This window comes from Ambystoma mexicanum, chromosome 6q, assembly GCF_040938575.1.
Source record: "Ambystoma mexicanum isolate Mex_15411 chromosome 6q, UKY_AmexF1_1, whole genome shotgun sequence".
Taxonomy (NCBI): domain Eukaryota; kingdom Metazoa; phylum Chordata; class Amphibia; order Caudata; family Ambystomatidae; genus Ambystoma; species Ambystoma mexicanum.
Window position 1 is genome coordinate 1,511,425,074 of NC_090937.1, and position 12,519 is coordinate 1,511,437,592.

Genomic DNA, 12,519 nt, shown 5'->3' on the forward strand with positions numbered 1-12,519 from the left:
AAGCATGATCACCTTTCACCTCATATATAGACCCCCAGGCCACCATGGGGTCTTTGAAGAAGACATCACATCTCTCATTGCTGAAAACTCCAAACCATCAGCACAAATTATTATCCTCTGGGACCTTAACCTTGGTTACTGCGACCCTAATGACACACATGCTGCATCCTTAGCTAATGCCCTAACAGAACATGGCTTTGCACAACTCAATGTCCTCCCCACCCACCAGAAGGGCAGAATTATCGACAGGGTAGTGACCTACAACTGCAACACAATCTGTAAGGACCCCCAACCTCTGGCATGGATGGATCACCACCTTATCCTTCTTGAGGTTAACATGTAGTACCCATAAAGTGCCCCATGGCACCAGCCTGTCCTGCCAGAAGCAAACACAACATTACTGCTGAAGCCCTACTACCCCCGGTCCTACCCACCCTCAACGCCCTCCCAGCCAATACTACATTAACACCTACTGATTTTGACCTTCAATGACTCCATGGCCAAGGCGATGGATACCATTACACCTCTGAAATTACGCAAAGATGAACCAAGAGCTCATCTGAACTCGTGGTACACCACCAAACTCAAGTTACTCAGAAAAAAGAAAGCTAAGGCACAAATCACATGGAAAACCAACCCCTCTACGGAAAATAATCAACTCTCATGAATATATCTTCTCTATATAAACGTGAGATAATTCACACCAAAAAAGATGCATACAACATCAGGATTGATCATGCAGGGTCCTCCACTAAAGAATTATTTAAAATTCTAAGAGAACTGAAAAGACAAACCTTGGTGCACCAGCATCCAAAACGCCCTTAACAACAAAATCACAGGACTCCAAACTAAAATTAAGGACAAATACCAACATCTCTCCAACAACAAGTCTACCAAATTAGGCTTCACATTCAAGAAAGTAACTACGGTACAAGTTCAAAAAATCATCACTGCCTTAAAACCCTCGAACTGCAAAGGGGACAGCTGTCCCGCTCAGATCATAAAAGACGCAGCTAGAGATTTATCCCCTTTCATCACTAAACTTATTAACCTATCATTCATCAATAACTCAGTCTCCAGCAACCTAAAACAATTATGGGTACTCCCACTCCTGAAAAAACTATCTCTAGACCCAGCCATACCCACCAACTACAGACCCGTCACCACAGTCCCATTCCTGTTAAAAATCCTGGACAGAGTCGCCTACATCCAAATTCAGGAATATCTGGAATCCAACCAACTGCTAGGAATACATCAATCTTATCTATTCTCTATCATTCAGGAATGGATGGCCTCTCATGGCCTCTGCCTGAATGAAGACAGAGCTCCTCATTGTCGGCTCTCCCAGTAACCTGTCTAAACTTAATCCTAAAAACTACAACATCATTATCGATGGTCACACCATCCCTATTGCCAAAAGCGTGAAAACTCTCAGCTTTTACCTTGATGCCAACTCCAACCTCACCAAACAAACCAACATGATCGCCTCAGTCTCTGCCTCCACCTACACCGGCAAGCTTATCAGGGCCAGTAGACCCTTCCTATCATCCAACAGCTGCCTCACTCTTGCTAGAGCCGTCATACAGTCCAAACTGGACTATTGCAATAGCCTGTACCTAGGTGCTAACCAATCTATAATTAACAAATTACAGGTACTTCAAAATAATGCACTACGTGCAGCACTTAACATCCCCAGGCGAGAGCACATCTCCACTGCTAGGAAATTGTAGAAATGGCTCTCCATACGACAACAAATCGATTTGAAAACCATTTGCCTCATGTACAAGGCTTTAAACCACTTAGCCACATCTAACTAATATATTTACCATGAAACCCACCACCAGACCTACCAGATGCCCCAACTCGTTATGCTTGACAGTGCCCAGATTCTCCTTAAAAAGAGCTAGAGGGGCTAGCTTCACAGTACTTGCCTCCCAACTCTGGAACACCTTACCACTCAACATTAAAACTATTGAGTCCTTCCAGATCTTCAGGAAACATGTTATCGGTTGCCTCCTGAACAAAGAGTAGCACCACAGATATGTGGCTACACCTCCTCTGCTCAAATGTGTCTGCATACTCTGCAAACTTCTGTATTTGAAACTGTAGCACCAACCAGATATGTGCGTACACTTCCACTGTTTAACTATGTCAGTATATTCTGTAAATTGCTGTATATTGAAATTGTATATATCACAATATGTAACCGTTTTCCTTAAGCGCCCTTCTACCTGTAGGTTTGGAGTGCTATACAAATAAATAAAACAAACCAATAAACCACCAAATCAGATAAACGCTCCTCCTTACTAATACAAACACATAGTAAATACATAATACTAATGCTTCTACGTTACAATGCAGATGATACCAAAAACAACTGCAAGCTGACTGGATTCACACATGGTCAAGTGGTAAGAAAACCTTCACAACAATATTTATAATCTACCATGCAGGAGCCACAACCAATGCAGGCCACTACACTGCCTATGGTAAAAAGAAATGTGGATGGTTTGAATGTAATGATAGTACCATTACTCTAAAGCAGAGATTACGAGCAAATCTTACAATCGCTTATTTAATCTTCTTAAAACCAACATTTAATAACTAATCTGTACTTAAACATTAACAAAACTTCAATTAAAAAACTATAAACTGTTAGAATACGCCAACAGGTATCTAACTGCCCCAAGATTCTATAACAACCAAACAGATAAATGAATACCACTAAATTATAACAAGAAATAAACAGTTAGAAAACGCCAACAGGTATCTAACTGCCCCAGGATTTTGCAACAACCAAACAGATAAATCAATACAACTAAATTATAACAAAAAATAGACAGTTAGAATACACCAACAGGTATCTAACCGCTCCAAAAATGTGCAATAAACCAAAAGATAGAACATTAGTCAAAAACAACAAGTGAACACTAAAAACAAACAAACAAATAGACTGTAGCATGACAAAAAAAAGGATTTTTTATCTACCACGCAGGAGACACAACCAATGCAGGTCACTAAACTGCATGTATTAAAAAGAAATGTGAATAATTTGAATGTAATAATAGTACCATTACTCTAAAGCAGAGATTACCAGCAAATCTTACAATCGCTTATTTAATCTCCATAAAACCAAAATTTTATAACTAATCTGTACTTAAACATTAACAAAACTTCAATTAAAAAACTAGAAACTGTTAGCATACGCCAACAGGTATCTAACTGCCCAGAATTCTATAACAACCAAACAGATAAATGAATACCACTACATTTTAAAAAGAATTTAACAGTTAGAATACGCCAACAGGTATGTTACTACTCCAAAATTTTGCAACAACCAAACAGACAAATCAATACCAATAAATTATAACAAAACATAGACAGAATATGCCAACAGGTTTCTAATTGCTTGCAAAATGTGCAACAAGCCACCAGATAGAACATTAGCCAAAAACAACAAGTGAACACTAAAAACAAACAGAGAAATAGACTGTAGCATGACAAAAAAAGTTTTTTTTATCTACCACGCAGGATCCACAACCAATGCAGTTCACTACACTGCATATATTAAAAAGAAATGTGGATGCTTTGAATGTAATGATATTACCATTACTCTAAAGCAGAGACTACTAACAAAACTTACAAACGCTTATTTAATCTTATTAAAACCAAAATTTAATAACTAATCTGTACTTAAACATTAACAAAACTTCAATTAAAAAACTATAAAGTGTTAAAATACGTCAACAGGTATCTAACTACCCCAAGATTTTATAACAACCAAACAGATAAATAAATACCACTAAATTATAGCAAGAAATAAACAGTTAAAATACGCCAACATTTATATATCTGGCCCAAGATTTTGCAACAACCAAACAGATAATCAATACCACTAAATTATAACAAAAAATAGACAGTTAGAATATGCCAACAGGTATCTAACTGCTCCAAAAATATGCAACAAGCCAAGAGATAGCACATTAGCCAGAAGCAACAAGTGAACTCTGAAAACAAACAAACAATTAGACTGTAACATAACAAAAAAAGGTTTTTATTAATCCGACATGGATTTTGTTTTTCCCTCAGACCCAATGATTTGAAAAGCAAACACAGAAACTGAGCAAATAGCACAGTACACTGCTGTGTAAGCTACTAAATCTGAGGGTCGAAATGAATAAAGAATGTCTATTATTCAATGCTATAAATCCTTACAAACTACCAATACTAACATGATCTTTTCTTTTATCACAGAAATTGACAAAGAATACTCAAGTTACCAAACCAAACGGTAAGTATATTACAATAAGTACAACTCATAAATATTGCTCCATAACACAATCATTGAAGCAAACAGGGAATATAACTTCAGTCTTGGGTGCATGGCCCAGGCACCCAAGACTCTAGGACCTGGCCACAACCACTGCAGCATATCACACCCATGGTAGTTTATAACTTCGGTACTTATAATTTCGGTCTTGACTCTAGGCCCTGACCACAACCACCACATGCACCCAAGACCCTAGGCCCGGAACACAACCACCACATGCACCCAAGACTCTAGCCTTGCCACAACCACTGCAGCATATCACACCCATAGATCACACCTATGTTTGATTCGATGGGTGTGATCTATGGGTGTGATATGCTTCAGTGGTTGTGGCCAGGGCCTAGAGTCTTGGGTGCATGGCCTACGGCCTACGGCCTTCAGCCATGCACCCAAAACTCTAAGCCCTGACCACAACCACCACATGCACCCAAGACTCTAGGCCCTGGCCACAGCCACCACAGCATATCACACCCATAGATCACACCCATAGAATCAAACATTTTAACTATGTCATATGGGCAACTTTTATGTCCACAGACCACATGTGTGTCATTAGAACAGTTTCAACTTGCCTGCGAACAGTACAGACAGGTATAGTATCCTTAGGACACCTCCATTTCTGTTTAATTACGGACATCCCGGACACCATTTGTGTTCTTAGAACAGTTTCAACTTGCCTGCGAACAGTACGGACAGGTATAGTGTCCTTAGAACACCTCCATTTTCGTTTGATTACGGACTATAACTTCGGTACTTATAACTTTGGCCTTGAACTTTCGTCTTGGGTGCATGGCCTTCAGCCATGCCCCCAAAACTGTAGGCCCTGACCACAACCACCACATGCACCCAAGACTCTAGGCCCTGACCACAACCACCACATGCACCCAAGACTCTAGGCCTTGCCACAACCACCACAGCATATCACACCCATAGATCACACCCATAGAATCAAACATTTTAACTATGTCATATGGGCAATTGTTATGTCCGCGGACACCGTGTGTGTTCTTAGAACAGTTTCAACTTGCTTGTGAACAGTACGGACAGGTACAGTATCCTTAGGACACCTCCATTTTCATTTAATTACGGACATCCCGGACACCGTGTGTGTTCTTAGAACAGTTTCAACTTGCCTGAGAACAGTACGGACAGGTATAGTGTACTTAGGACACCTCCATTTTCGTTTAATTACGGACATCCCGGACACCGTTTGTGTTCTTAGAACAGTTTCAACTTGCCTGCGAACAGTACGGACAGGTATAGTGTCGTTAGAAAACCTCCATTTCCATTTAATTACGGACATCCCGGAAACTGTGTGTGTTCTTAAAACAGTTTCAACTTGCCTGCGAACAGTACAGACAGGTATAGTGACCTTAGGACACCTCAATTTTCGTTTGATTACGGACATACCGGACACCGTGTGTGTTCTTAGAACAGTTTCAACTTGCCTGCGAACAGTACGGACAGGTATAGTGTCCTTAGGACACCTCCATTTTCGTTTGATTACGGACATCCCGGACACTGTGTGTGCTCTTAGAACAGTTTCAACTTGCCTGCGAACAATACGGACAGGTATAGTGTCCTTAGGACACCCTCATTTTGGTCGATTACGACATCAAGGGCAGCGCGGCTTTCCGCGGACACAACAAACACAACAGGGGTGCCTGCCACGTAAATAGATACAAAATTTGACCCATCTCTTACTCCCCCACCGTCCCCAAACAGTCTCACACTCCATAGATAGACATAGATATCGCTAATTTCTTGTGACCTACTTTTTGGTTGTTTTAAAAAACTACTGGACGGATTCTCACCAAATTTACAAAAGCACGCTTTTAGGACCAAGCCGCTGGTCCTGTCGCAAATTTTGTGAAAATCCGTCCAGCGGTTTGGGCTATAGACGTGAGCAAAGTTGTTTCCCCATTCAGTCTATGGGGAAAAAAAGAAGTTTTGGGCCCCCCCTATAACTTTGCCCCCCCCCATGGACCAAACCTCACCAAACTTTGCAAAAACTTTCAGAGTGGGCCATATACTTTGCAAAGTTTGGTGTGGATTCGTCCAGGGGGAGCGAAGTTATAAGCCACCCAAAAAGTGTTCTTCCTATGGGAATAGCAAATTAACCATAACTTCACAGCCACTACTGTGGCTGTGTAATATTTTTTTAAATATGAATATATGGACCAATTATACATGGTTTGGTCAGAGCACCCAGTTGACCACACTGAATTCGGCTACTTCACAGATGCTGCAAGATGTATCTATTTTGGCGCAGTACTTGGGAAAGCATGGTGTATGCAGGAATGGCCCATACGCTGCTTGGATTGGTCCCATGAAGAACATTACCTACTGGGAGTTGTCTCCTATTATTCTAGCACTACTTGTTTGGGGAAAAGAAATGGAGAGAAGTGATGTAGCAGAATGTCTAGTCTGACAGCATGTCTAAGGTAGATGCCATTAATAATCAAAGGGTCCAGGTGTCATTTACTGGAAACATGTGCCTCTTATAATGCTTGCTCTTGATGTGCCTCCTTAGGTGTTCATGTCAGGGCTTGTCATGTGCCTAGAGTGAAACAATAATGCGGTTGATGGATTATTGTATGTCAAGGTAAAAGTAATCTGAGCCCTAACATCAGCTTTGGATAAAAAAAAGTCGACACCCTTTTCAGAGGAACTGCAGAGTCAAGGTGACCACTTCTCCCTGACATTGTATCCATGGAACTAGCAGCGAATACGATGTTACCATTTCAGCAGGCTTTTAAACATGTTCAGAGATTATGAAGCATATGAGTTTTCAATCTCCATTTTGAAATGCAGCCAGATGTAGAATGCTCTATTAGACTTCTATCATAGAGGATGTCAGTTAGTTATGCTAGGCATCCGGTCACAGCTAGCCCATTCTTACCTAAAATGGCTGGGTATCAAGCATGGTCTTCCCACTTTTCGATGGTAACAACATTGAATGGGATGGGCAAAGTGCGGGGGATGATGCCTGACAACAGAAAGACGATGGATGTGAGCAAGCATTTTAGTGGTGGTATTGGGGGTGGGGATTCTGGAGGTAGTGTGCAGTGTGCAACATTTGAGGCACTGTTGCGTAAACAGTCCCATATTTGAGCCTTCTGTGAAGCAATCAAAGTGAGTAAGCTGTTGCCAATATCTAAATCATTTCTTTGGGTTGGGGGGATTCTTTCTATAAATGTTTGGGACAGAGCAGAACATGGGATGGAAAATCAGTGCAAAGGATACCTGGATAGGTCTACAGAGTGCTCTAGGGCACATATGCTTTCCGGTGAAGGTATTGAGGGAGTACCTGTCAGAAATACTGGTTGCCCTAGTGGTGACCCTGACAAATCAGGGTGGTTATCCATTGTCTGCATATTGATTTCACTGGGAGTGTACCCTATATGTGTTGGGTTTATAATCTCTGGGGTTGATGTTGAATTCATTAAGGACTGGGTGTGCTCCTTCTTACATCAGGGGCGGAGTTCACAGGAGCAGAGGTGAAGGCGATAGGAAGATAGAAGTCAGATTATACTGAGCTATGTTCACATGATTTGCTGTCAGTGCCTCAGCTGTGATCACCTCACTGGCCTACATGTGATGTCTTCCCCTCTACTTAGAGGAGCATCACATCTGTCTGAGCACTCTGACTTCTGGGAAATGTTCTCCTAAGAAGGACAGGCCTGTTATTGAACAATGAAGGTGGTTCATTTAAAACAAGTGATTGCTAAGGAAGCTGCTTGGATTCATTGGGCTCTTGTGATTGCACCAATTGTAAAACATGATTTGTAGGGAGTAAGGGATTTGCAATCACAGATATTGTGGCAGTGCATTTGGGGGCACGGGGAGTTAACGCATGTGTTTTTCAATGTTTGTTCCTATGTCCTGCACTTGCTCCTCCTCCTCTTCCCCTGGCACTTCTCCCCTTCCCTCTCCCCTGCACTTGCACAATCCCAATGTCGGTGGGCGTAGTAAGATGGTTGCCCTGTTCCCGTTGCTCCCCTCCTCTCCTCGTCGCGCATTGAAACACTGCGTATAGGCACGCTATAAATAAAATATCAAATCATATCATAACATATCTTAGGAGAACTCGCATAGTTTGCACATTTCTTTCACTGGGTGATGGGGTTATGGTGAAAAATAATTCCTGCGAGACAGTGGGTGCCCAGAGCTGACAGAGGCTTCAGACATGGACCAAAAAGAGACCCAAGGGGTGTGGGACGGGCTCAGCCTATCAGGAAGACCATTGCACATAGGGGTTTTGGCATTCCCTGGGCCGAACGACAGGAAGAGGCATAGTGCTCAGCTGGTCCTGCCCTAGGTTGCCTATAGAAGCCTGTCACAATGATCTTTAATAAACATGCGTTAAATATAATAAATCTTTGCTCAACAAATGATTTCCAACCTCTGTCTGTGGGCCTCATTCCGAGTATGGAGGTAATTATGGCGCTATTTGCGCCATGGCTACCTCCCATACCGGCACCGAGTCCGCCCTGGTTCAATGGGGATTTACCGGTCCATTCCGACCTTGGAGGGATCGCTAAATCCCCATTGAAAAAGGCAATCCCCATTCCCATTCGAGCCCCTATAGAGCTCAATGGGAATGGGGAGGGAGCTAATAACGGTTCCGCAATTTGCGGTTCCGTTATTTGCTCCCTGGTCCCTTTGTGGCTCCCACTAAGGGCGCCTGGTAAAACCAGGCGCCCATAGCGGGACCCGCTAAGGGACCTCGGAATAGGGCGCAAAGGGATTACCGGCATCGATGTCCTTAACGGTGCCCAGTATCCCTTTGCGCCCACCTCGTAATGAGGCCCTGTAATCATTCTGCACCGGGACTTACTCAACCACTTTGGACGCCTAATCAATTCAGCACATTCCCCTGAACCACTTTCTAATGCCACTTTTCAGAGTAACCTTTGGCGGTTTTATGAAACGCTCTGCTTCATTTGCTCACTGTAAGTACACACTGGTGTACTCTCAAGCCTCTGCCTTTGACAAAAATAAACACATAAACACTGCCAACGTTAGATCATGCTACCTTGGAGTACCTTGCAACGCACATTGTGTTCGCATTACAGTCTCACTGTGACCCTCCGAGTGCATCTGTTTTGGCCACAGATGAGTGCCCGTCCTGCAGCGTACTGGTGAGAGAGCTGCTGTTTGCACGCTGTGCATACATGCAGCCAAGCTTTGCATTTTTAATGCTTCGAACAGGGCGTTGCTATTTTGAAATTCTGCTCAGGCTTCTCTCGGGCAGCTGCACGTGCCCCCTGCATTGCTCAGCACATTTGATATCATACATCAATGGCACTTGGCGCAGTTAGGGCCCTTGGCTGCGCACACTTTCCCATTGTGCAGCCTGCCTGTGTTTGCTTTTGAATGAATATATCGTAAATCAGTTCATCTTTCACGCGCATCCTTCTCTCATATGCATATTATTAAAGCTGGGTTTTTCCCTCTCTATCTCCATTTGCTGCCCCATTATATAAGGCCGGGCTGTTAATCTGTCCCCTCTTGCATGGGCAGGCGTGTCAGACAGTATCTCTAGTTTAAAGATATGAAGCGCATGAATTCTCCCGCTACCACCTGAATTCCACAATGCGTCTATGTTTTCTTTCAGGTATTGGTAAATTGGCACCTCAAATGCGATATGCGTAACATATATAGATAGATCGCATACTTGATGCGGAAAACAGTAGGTGAAGTGGCCCAAGGCACGCTACCCAGCCTGTCGCAAATGTTGCTGAAAAGTTGACACGTTGCTGCATTCGATGCTCAGTTCTCAAACATCAAGCCTTCACCTTAGGCAGTCCAGGCTTTTTTCTCTTACAGTCATCTAGTGAATGTTATTTTCTGGCAATCTCAGGTATGCATTCTACACTCCTCAGCAGCATTCAAACAACAAGCAGTTGAGTGTCTAAATCAAGACGAGTATTTACCTAAACCAAGGAATCCATCAGCTTCTTTGAATGCGTAATAATAATAGCTCACTGAAACCACTTCATTACGAGTAAACGTCACAAGGAAGAGTTTCTTCCTGCCTATTGTGAAGGGAAAGTGGGGCCACTGTTTTCAGTTGCTTCTGTATGCAGTGTTATGGGAGTTGTCCAGTTCTATGCTTAGGATCTGGGCTGCTTTCTGAATCTAGGCAAGACAATCGTTCATTTGTCTTCCTTGGCTCATCTGCAGTGCACCTGGTTGTGCGTTGAAGGCTAATTACTTAAGAGAGGAATTAGCCGGCCAAAATGCAGGGTAAAACTGTGCTCACCTTAAATGAAACATGAACAGTCCAATGAATGCAGCCACGTAGAAAGTTGAATGCGGCTGAAGTGAATGAAGTACTTTATTACTGAAACCCCATTGTAAACTTGGTGGATCATGGCATTGAATGTATGCTGTGTATATGTATCATGTGTGGTGTATGATAACATTCTGCTCTCATCCGTAATACAATGCCTATAAAAACGGAGGTATGGACCTTCTGCGTCAAAGCCCTCGCAGGACAAGGTTGCAGTGTTGAGCGATGCAGGTATTTGGCGGCGATGAAGTAGTTGCATAGACAGTGCGTACAAACGACCTCAACCCTCCTGTCTACTGCAGCCAGGTAAGAAGATGCGGGGAGAGTTACTTGCTACACCACACACAACCCCCCTGACCTAGTGCCCCTTCTCACTCTTGCACACGTGTTGTTTTGCCCCCATGTCCTGTACTTGCACCACCCCCTGAACCCTTGCTTACTTATGCTCCCTCACATTTTAGGCCACGCGTGCTCCCTCTTACTTTAGGCTGCGTGCGCTCCATCTGTGGTATATATTTACCCACTCAGCAGTACTTCACCACATCACCAAGCTGCACTTCAGCAGAACCAGCAAAATGGCTGCGCTGGCTCCTGTGTGCACCATTGCCTCACTGTAAAGACCGGAGGAGGGTCTGTACTTCTGCTCTCTATATGGCAGAGGAGAGGCACAGAGGACGCCAGCCAAGATTCTCTATTATTGGTACATGGTTGAGCAATCAAGGCCTAGCTTGCAGCAAATCAGGAAGGGGCTCACTCTCATCCTCTTCTTGCTCTGAAGCTAGCAAGAGACATGAGACTTTGGCTCGCCTGTGGAAAGGCTTGAGCCTGTTAACATGGAATACCTGAGGGGCTACATCAGGGGCACCCATGTCAACCAGATAATTGACTTCGCCCATCTTGGAGATGATCCTGAAGGGTCCAGTCCACTTGTCTGCCAAAGCTCTAGGCTTGGTAGGCTCCATCACAAGGATTTCCGGTCCCGGAGTACAATCTACTTGCGAGGCTTTAAGGTCATGCCAGTACTTATTCAATTCCTGGCTGGCCTTGAGATTTGCTGTCGCCTGACCCATCATCTGTGTCATCCTCCGTCTGAGGCCTAACACATAGTCCCCCACTTGCTTGGTGGGAACTGGAGGGGTGGCTTCCAAACCTTATATGATCAAGGCAAGGGGCCCCCTCACGGGATGTCCAAAGAGTAACTCAAAGGGGCTGAAACCAACACCCTCTTGAGGTACCTCTCTGTAAGCAAGCAGCAGGCATGGCAGGAGGAGATCCAATTTCCTCATTAGGGGCTCTTCCTAGCATGACTTTGAGAGTTTTATTAAATCTCTCAACCAGACCATTGGTCTGGAGATGGTAAGAGGTGGAGAACTTGTAGATTACCCCAAACTCTTTCCACATGGTTTTCACGTAACTAGACATGAAGTTGGATCCTCTGTCAGAGACAACCTCCTTAGGGAATCCAACATGGGTGAAAATGCCCAGGAGAGTCCTGGCAACCACCTTGGCAGTAACAGTCCGAAGGGGGATAGCCTCAGGGTACCTGGTGGCATGATCAACCAAGACCAGGATGAACCGATGTCCACCTGAAGTGGGAGGGTCAAGGGGACCAACAATGTCAATGCCCACCCTCTCAAATGGTGTGCCAACCACTGGCAATGGTTGTAGTGGGGCAATGACACTGCCTCCAGTCTTGCCAGACACCTGACAAGTGGGGCACGTCCAGCAGTGGTACTCCACTACCCCTCCCATCTGGGGCCAGTAGAAATGGGCAGAGAGCATCTCATGCGCCAACTGCAGCAGGAAGGGCCTGTAAACCTGGGGTACCACCAATCTCTTGATGGCACCAGGTTTTGGCTTAGTGGGCTCACTAAAAAAGAGCTCACCCTCC

The 12,519-nt window shown here is 43.9% G+C and overlaps 1 protein-coding gene across 2 annotated transcripts in view; it reads right to left on the minus strand.

Moving 5' to 3' along the window:
• Nucleotides 1-12,519, minus strand: part of LOC138516807 (catenin alpha-2) — a 3,575,147-nt gene that overhangs the window by 1,277,422 nt on the left and 2,285,206 nt on the right. The window lies entirely within an intron of this gene.